The 8,812-nt window shown below is 41.3% G+C and overlaps 1 long non-coding RNA gene across 1 annotated transcript; it reads left to right on the top strand.

Moving 5' to 3' along the window:
- The first annotated feature begins 22 nt into the window (after nt 1-22).
- LOC146426166 (uncharacterized) lies at nt 23-1,369 on the top strand. Its single transcript, XR_014846270.1, has 4 exons — nt 23-552; nt 690-917; nt 1,023-1,104; nt 1,148-1,369. It is a non-coding gene; the product is annotated as an uncharacterized LOC146426166 (long non-coding RNA).
- The last annotated feature ends 7,443 nt before the right edge of the window (nt 1,370-8,812 follow it).

Raw genomic sequence — 8,812 nt, 5'->3', positions numbered from 1 at the left:
GATTTGGGGTCGTTTCTGGTTTTGGGGTCAGCAGTGTCATTTTGGGATGCCCATGGCAGTTTTGGGGTCACCAGGGTGGTTTTTAGGGTCACCATGGTGGTTTTGGGATCCCCATGGTGGCTTTAGGGTCACCCTGGTGGTTTTTGGGGTCCCCGGGGTGGTTTTGGGGTCACCAAGGTAGTTTTAGGGTCCCCAGGGTGGTTTTTGGGGTCACCATGGCAGTTTTGGGGTCACCAGGGTGGTTTTTAGGGTCACCATGGTGGTTTTGGGATCCCCATGGTGGCTTTAGGGTCACCCTGGTGGTTTTTGGGGTCCCCGTGGTGGTTTTGGGGTCACCAAGGTAGTTTTAGGGTCCCCATGGCAGTTTTGGGATCCCCATGGTGGTTTTGGGGTCCCCATGGCAGTTTTCGGGGTCCCCAGGGTGGTTTTGGGATCCCCAGGGTGATTTTGGGGCCACCCTGCTGGTTTTGGGGTCACCATGGCAGTTTTGGGGTCCCCAGGATGGTTTTGGGATCCCCAGAGTGGTTTTAGGGTCCCCAGAGTGGTTTTAGGGTCCCCATGGTTTTGGGGTCCCCATGGCAGTTTTAGGGTCCCCAGGGTGGTTTTAGGGTCACCCTGGTGGTTTTAGGGTCACCATGGTGGTTTTGGGCTCACCATGGCAGTTTTGGGGTCCCCAGGGTGATTTTGAGGTCCCCAAACCCTCCCAGGGGTGACACTGAGTTCCCCCCTCGATCAACAGGGTAAATTTTGGGATTTTTTGTTATTTTTTTGTTGTTTTTTCCCCAATTCCTGCCTCACCCCGAATTCCCCCAGTTGACTATTTTGGGGTTTTGGGTTATTTTTTGGGGGGCAAAGGTGGGATAACCTCGGGGGGTCCCTGGTGGTGTGACCCTAAAAGCGATTGTACCCCAAAAAAAGTGATTTTTCACCCCTAAAAAGTGGTTTTACACCCCAAAAAAGTAATTTTCCGCTCAAAAAAGTGGTTTTTTTGCCCAAAAAAGTGATTTTTTGCCCAAAATAAGTGGTTTTTCACCCCAAAAAAGTGATTTTCCACCCAAAAAAAGTCATTTTCCGCCCAAAAAAGTGGTTTTTTGCCCAAAATAAGTGATTTTTCAGCCCAAAAAAGTGATTTTCCACCCAAAAAAAGTCATTTTCCGCCAAAAAAAGTGATTTTTCACCCCAAAAAAGTGATTTTACACCCAAAAAAAGTCATTTTCCGCCCAAAAAAAGTGGTTTTTTGCCCAAAATAAGTGATTTTTCACCCCAAAACAGTGATTTTACACCCATAAAAAGTCATTTTCCACCCAAAAAAGTGTTTTTTTGCCCAAATTAAGTGATTTTTCACCCAAAAAAAGTGATTTTACAGCCAAAAAAAGTGGTTTTCGCCAAAAATGATTTTACCCCCAAAAAAAGTGATTTTCACCCCAAAAAAGTGATTTTACACCCCAAAAAAGTGATTTTACACCCAAAAAAGTCATTTTCCGCCCAAAAAAAGTGATTTTTCCCCCCAAAATAAGTGATTTTTCACCCAAAAAAAGTATTTTACACCAAAAAGTCATTTTCCACCCAAAAAAGTGTTTTTTTGCCCAAATTAAGTGATTTTTCACCCAAAAAAAGTGATTTTACTGCTCAAAAAAGGGATTTTAGCCCTCAAAAAGTGGTTTTAACCCCCCAAAAATGATTTTACACCCAAAAAGCATTTTACACCCCAAAAAACCTGATTTTGCCCCCAAAAAGTGACTTTATCCCCCCAAAAAAATGATTTTACACCCCAAAAAAGCAATTTTACCCCCAAAATAGCAATTTTACCCCAAAAAAACTGATTTTTACCCCAAAAAAATGACTGTACACCCCAAAAAAAGTGATTTTATCCCCAAAAAACCTGATTTTGCCCCCCAAAAAGTGATTTTATCCCCCAAAAAAGCGATTTTACCCCCCAAAAAAAAGATTTAACCCCCAAAAACCTGATTTTACCCCCAAAAGCGATTTTACCCCCAAAACCTGATTTTACCCCCCAAAAGCGACTTTATCCCCCAAAAAAATGATTTTACACCCCAAAAAAAGGATTTACTCAATCCCCAAACTCAAAATCCATTTCCAAAATCCCCAACCCAGAACAAACACTAACCCCAATTTTCTAGAATTTCTCCTCGCTGGCTCTTTTTGTAATAACTTTTTAAGATAAAAAACCCTAAAAAAACTCAAAAAAAATCGTGTAAACTGTAAAAAAAAATAAAAATAAAATCCAATTTTTTGTGGGTTTTTTATGGGGTGAATTATTTATCTTCACCCCTTTTTTCCACCCCATAAAAACCCAGAAAAAAATCCCAATTGATGGTTTGATTGTATTTGAAATATTTCTGCACTGAATGTTTCACCTTTAGTGCTTTAAAAATGGGATTTTTCTCTGCTGGAAAGGTTGGGATTTTTATGTTTTTTGGGGTTTTTTTGGGGTTTTTGTGACCCAAAAATCCCAAAAAACCCCAAAAAGCACCAAGAGGATTCCCACCTTGCACGTCACCTTCCCAATGGGTGAGAAATAAAAATTAAAGAGATTTCATTCCATCTGGAGTTTGGGTTTTATTTGGATTTTTTGGGGATTTTTGGGATTTTTTGGGATTTTTTTTTGGGTTTATTTTGGTTTTTTTTTTATTTTTTGGGGTTTTTTTAGGGTTTTTTTGGGGGATTTGGGGATGGGGAAAGGATGTTTTGGGGTTGTAAGGCTGAGGTGGGAAGGGGATTGTTTGGGATTTTTTGGGATTTTTTGGGATTTTTTTGGGGATTTTTTGGGATTTTTTGGGGATTTTTTTGGGATTTTTTTGGGATTTTTTGGGATTTTTTTGGGATTTTTTGGGGATTTTTTGGGGATTTTTTGGGGATTTTTTGGGATTTTTTTGGGGAGATTTTGAGGGATTTTAATGGGATTTTTTGGGATTTTTAGGGATTTTTAAGGGATTTTTTTTGGGTTTTGGGGATTTTTTTGGGATTTTTTTGGAGGGTTTTAGGGATTTTTTGGAGGTTTTGAGGACTTTTTGGAGGGATTTTTTGGGGGTTTTTGTGGGTTTTTTGGGGATTTCTTGGAGTATTTTTTGGGGTTTTTTTCGGGATTTTTTTTTTGGATTTTGAGGATTTTTTTGGGTTTTTTTGTAGTTTTTGGGGTATTTTTTGGGGATTTTTTAGGATTTTTTTTGGGGTTTTTTGAGGATTTTTTGGGGGATATTTTAGGATATTTTGGGGAATTTTTAGAGAATTTTTTTGAGGATTTTTTGGGGGAGGTTGTGATATTTTTGGGGATTTTTTGAGGTTTTTTTTTGGGGTTCCTGTGACCCCAAAAACCCCAAAAAACCCCAAAAAGCACCGAGAGGATTCCCACCTTGCACGTCACCTTCCCAATGGGTGAGAAATAAAAATTAAAGAGATTTCATTCCAGGTGGAGTTCTGGTTTTATTTTGATTTTTGGGGGATTTTTTGGGGGTTTTTTGGGTTTTTTTGGGGTTTTTTTATTTTTTGGGGGATTTTTGGGGTTTTTTTGGGGGATTTTGGGGATGGGGAAAGGATGGGTTGGGGTTGTAAGCCTGAGGTGGGAAGGGGAATTTTTGGGATTTTTTGGGGATTTTTTTGGGGATTTTTTGGGGGATTTTTTGCGGATTTTTTGGTATTTTTATGGGATTTTTTGGGGAGATTTTTAGGGATTTTAATGGGATTTTTGGGGATTTTTTGGTGGATTTTTTTGGGATTTTTCCGGGATTTTTTTGGGTTTTGAGGATTTTTTGTGGATTTTTTTTGTGGATTTTTTGAATGTTTTGGGGTATTTTTTGGAGGTTTTGAGGATTTTTTTGGGAATTTTTTGTGGGTTTTTTGGGGATTTTTGGGATTTCTTGGGGTTTTTTTTGGGGTATTTTTGGGAGGTTTTTAAGGGATTTTTTTTTATTTTGGGATTTTGGGGGGGATTTTTGGGGTCTTTTTTTATTTTTAGGGTTTTTTTTTTTTGGGGGTTTTGGGGTTTTTGGGGGATTTGGGGATGGGGAGGATGTTTTGGGGTTGTGGTGAGGTGGAGGGGATTGTTTGGGATTTTGGGGGATTTTTTTGGGATTTTTTTTGGGATTTTTTGGTTTTTTTTTTTTATTTTTGGGGTATTTTTATGGGATTTTTTGGGGAGATTTTGAGGGATTTTAATGGTATTTTTGGGGATTTTTTTGTGGATTTTTTAGGGATTTTTCAGGGATTTTTTTTAGGGTTTTGAGGATTTTTTGGGGATTTTTTGGGGATTTTTTGGTGGGTTTTAGGGTATTTTTGGAGGGTTTTGAGGACTTTTTTGAGGGACTTTTTTGGGGTTTTTTGGGGATTTTTGGGATTTTTGGGGTATTTTTGGGGGATTTTTTGGGGGGGTTTTGAGGGATTTTTTTTTGGTTTTTTGAGGATTTTTTGGGGTTTTTTTGGGGATTTCGGGATTGGAGAAAGGATGGGTTGGGGTTGTAAGGCTGAGGTGGGAAGGGGAATTTTGGGATTTTTTTGGGGATTTTTTTGGGATTTTTTGCAGGTTTTTTTTTTATTTTTGGGGTATTTTTATGGGAATTTTTGGGGAGATTTTGAGGGATTTTAATGGGATTTTTGGGGATTTTTTGGGGGATTTTTTGAGGGTTTTGGGGTATTTTTTGGAGGTTTTGAGGACTTTTTTGAGGGATTTTTTGTGGGTTTTTTTGGGGATTTTTGGGATTTCTTGGGGTATTTTTTGGGGATTTTTTGGGGAGTTTTTGAGGGATTTTTTTTTTAATTTTGAGGATTTTTTGGATTTTTGGGGGTTTTTTTGGATTTTTTTGGGGTTTTTGGGTTTTTTGGGGTTTGGGGTTTTTTTTGGGGATTTGGGGTTGGGAAGGGTGGGTTGGGGTTGTGTGAGGTGGGAATTTATTTTGGGTTTTTTTTTTTTTTTGGATTTTTTGGGATTTTTTGGTGTTTGGGGTATTTTGGGGGGTTTTTTGTTGGGTTTTTTTGGGGGTTTTTGGGGTTTTTTGAGGTTTTTGTGGGGGTTTTTTGGGTTTTGGGGTTTTTGGGGGATTTTTTGTTTTGTTTTTGTTTGTTTGTTGGGTTTTTTGGGGGTTATATTGGGTTTTTTGGGTGTTTTTTGGGAATTTTTGGGGTTTTTTTTGAGGATTTTTGGGGTTTTTGGTTTTTGGGTTTTTTTGGGGTTTTTTGGTTTTTTTTGGGAGTTTTTTTTTTTTTTTGGGGGTTTTGGTGGTTTTTGTGATGATTTTTTTTTTTTTTTTGGGTTTTTTGTGGATTTTTTTTGGGTTTTGGGTTTTTTTGTTGGGAGGTTTTTTTGGGGTTTTTTGGTGGTTTTTGTGGATTTTTTTGTGGGGGATTTTTGAGGGATTTTTGGGGATTTTTTGGGGGATTTTGGGGGATTTTTGGGGGGATTTTTTGAGGATTTTTGGAGGTTTTTGGAGGATTTTTTGGAGGATTTTTGAGGATTTTTTGGGGATTTTTTTGGAATTTTTTGGGGAATTTTTGGGGATTTTTTGGGGGAATTTTTGGGATTTTTTGGGGATTTTTTGGGGATTTTTTGGGGAATTTTTGAGGATTTTTTTGGGATTTTTTGTGGATTTTTTGGGGATTTTTTTGTTTTTTGGGGATTTTTGGTTTTTTTGTTGTTTTTGGAGTAATTTTTTGTTTTATCGGGTTTTTTGGGGGAATTTTGGGGATTTTTTGGGGTTTTTTGTGGATTTTTGGATTTTTGGGGGTTTTTGAGGATTTTTTGGGTTTTAGGTTTTTTGAGAGATTTCTTGGGGGTTTTGGTGGTTTTGGGGGATTTTTGTTTTGGGGGGAATTTTGGGGTTTTTTTGGAGGATTTTTTGGGTGGGTTTGGGTTTTTTGAGGATTTTTTTTTGGGTTATAGGGTTTTTTTGGAGATTTCTTGGGGGCTTTTGGGGGATTTTTTTTGGTTTTGGGGGGAATTTTTTGGGGTTTTTTTGAGGATGTTTTGGGTGGATTTGGGGGATTTTTTTGGAGGATTTTTTCGGCGGTATTGGGGATTTTTGGAGGATTTTTTTTTGTTTTTTTAGGGTTTTTTGGTGGATTTTTTTTTGTTTTTTGCAGGGATTTTTGGGGTTTTTTTCTGTTTTTTCGGGGTGAGGCTGGTTGTGAGTTCGCAGCTGCTTCTGGGCGAGTTTTGGGAGATTTTTTGGGGTCTCCAGGTTTTTTGGGGGTTATTTTGGGTTTTTTGAGGGATTATTTTGGGGTTTTTGGGAGTTATTTTGGGGGGATTTTTTTGGGGTTTTTTTGGGAGGATTTGTGAGGATTTTTTGAGGATTTTTTTGGGTGGTTTTGGGGTTTTTTTGAGGATTTTTTTTTTTGAGGTTTTGGTGGTTTTTGGAGGATTTTTTGGTTAGTTCTTGGGTTTTTATCGAGATTTTTTTGAGAATTTTTTTGTTGTTTGGAGGAATTTTGTTTTTTTTTTTTATTTTTTGGGGTCTTTTTTGAGGATTTTTTTGGATTTTTTGGGGTTTTTTTTGAGGGTTTTTTTTTGGGTTTTGGGGGTTTTTCTGGGAGATTTCCTGGGGATTTTGGTGGTTTTTGGAGGGATTTTTTTTGGTTTTGGGGGGAATTTTTTGGGGTTTTTTTGGGGTTTTTTTGGGAAGATTTGTGAGGTTGTTTTGAGGATTTTTTGGGTGAGATTGGGGTTTTTTTGAGGATTTTTTTAGGTTTTGGGGGATTTTGGATGATTTTTTGGGTTTTTTTGTTATTTTTGGGGGTTTTTTTTGCAGGATTTTTGGGGGATTTTTTGAGGATTTTTTTGGGCGGATTTGGGGATTTTTTTGGAGGATTTTTTCGGGTGTATTGGGGATTTTTGGAGGATTTTTTTTTTGTTTTTTAGGGTTTTTTGGTGGATTTTTTTGCTTTTATTGGGGTTTTTTTGGGGTTTTTCGGGGTGGAACTGCTTATAGACTCTCACCAACCCCTGGACGAGTTTTGGGGGATTTTTTGGGGTCTCCGGGGGGGTTCGGGGAGGCTCCGGATGCTCTGCGCTGGGATGCGGCGTTGCCATGGCAACTGCAACTCATCCTCATCCTCATCGCAACCCTGCAGCTCACCGCGAGGGGGAGGAGGAGGAGGAGGAGCTTTTTGGGGGGATTTGGGGGTTTTGAGGGGATTTGGGGGATTTTGGGGGTTTTCTGGGGGATTTGGGGGATTTGGGGGATTTTTTGGGTTTTGGGATTTTGGGGGATTTTGAGGGTTTTTTGGGATTTTTGGGGGTTATGAGGGTTTTTGGGGGGATTTTGGGGGTTTTAGTTTCAGGATTTTGGGGATTTTGAGGGTTTTTAGGGGGATTTGGGATTTGGGGGTTTCCTGGGGATTTTGGGTGGTTATGAGGGTTTTTGGGGATTTTGGGGGATTATGGGGGTTTTAGGGTGTTTGGGGTGATTTGGGGTTTTCTGGGGATTTGGGGGGTTTGGGGGGGTTTGGGGGGGATTTTGAGGGTTTTTTGGGGGATTTTTGGGGGGATTTTTGGGGGTTTTGAGGGTTTTTGGGGGGATTTATGGGGTTTCTGGGGATTTTGGGGGGTTTTGGGGGTGTTTGGGGTGTCCTCGTGTCGCCCCACAAACCTGGCAGGATCAGGGGACAAAATCCCCTCCAAAGCCACCCCAAAGCCACCCCAAAGCCATCCCTTCCAACCCCAAAGCCACCTCAAAGCTCCCCTTCCCACTCCAAACCCACCCCAAACCCCTCCCAAACCTCCTTCCTACCCCAAATTCCCCTTCCAACCCCAAACCTCCCCTTCCCACCCCAAATTCTCCTCCCAACCCCAAATTCCCCTTCCAGCCAATCCCAAACCTCTCTTTCCCACCCCAAATTCCCCTTTGCACCCCAAACCTTCTCTTTCCAACCCCACATTCCCCTTCCCAAACCTCCCCTTCCCACCCCAAATTCCCTTTCCCTTCCCAAACCCTCTTTCCCACCCCAAACCTTCCCACCCCAAATTCCCCTTCCAGCCAATCCCAAACCTTCTCTTCCAACCCCAAATTCCTCTTCCCACCTCAAACCTTCCAACCCCAAATTCCCCTTCCCACCCCAAATTCCTCTTCCCACCCCAAATTCCCTTTCCCATCCCAAACCTCCTCTTCCCACCCTAAATCTTCTCTTCCCACCCCAAAGCTCCCCTTCCAGCCAATCCCAAATCTCCCCTTCCAACACTAAATTCCCTTTCCCACCCCAAACCCTCTTTCCCACCCCAAACCTTCTCTTCCCACCCCAAACCTCCTCAAAACCCACCTCAAACCCACCCCAAACCTCCCCTCCCAACCCCAAATTCCCCTTCCCACCCCAAACCTTCCTTTCCCACCCCAAATTCCCACTCCCCCAGCCAATCCCAAACCTCCTCTCCCAACCCCAAATTCTCCTTCCCACCCCAAATTCCGTTTCCCACCCCAAATTCCCCTTCCAGCCAATCCCAAACCTCCTCTTCCCGACCCCAAACCTTCTCTTCCCAACCCCAAATTCCTCTTCCCACCCCAAATTCTCCTTCCAACCCCAAATTCCCTTTCCCATCCCAAACCTCCCCTTCCCAAACCTCTCCTTCCCACCCCAAACCCTCTTTCGCACCCCAAATCTTCTCTTCCCACCCCAAATTCTCCTTCCAACCCCAAATCTCCCCTTCCAACCCTAAATTCCTCTCCTCACCCCAAACCTTCCAACCCCAAATTCTCCTCCCACCCCAAATTCCCCTCCCAGCCAATCCCAAACCTCCCCTTCCAACCCTAAATTCCTCTCCCCACCCCAAACCCTCTTTCCCACCCCAAATTTCTCTTCCCACCCC

Source organism: Lichenostomus cassidix, chromosome 28 (genome assembly GCF_008360975.1).
Source record: "Lichenostomus cassidix isolate B80296 chromosome 28, HeHo_3.0, whole genome shotgun sequence".
Classification (NCBI taxonomy): domain Eukaryota; kingdom Metazoa; phylum Chordata; class Aves; order Passeriformes; family Meliphagidae; genus Lichenostomus; species Lichenostomus cassidix.
The sequence above is the reverse complement of the archived record's forward strand: the minus strand, read 5'-3'. Positions and strand labels throughout refer to the sequence as shown.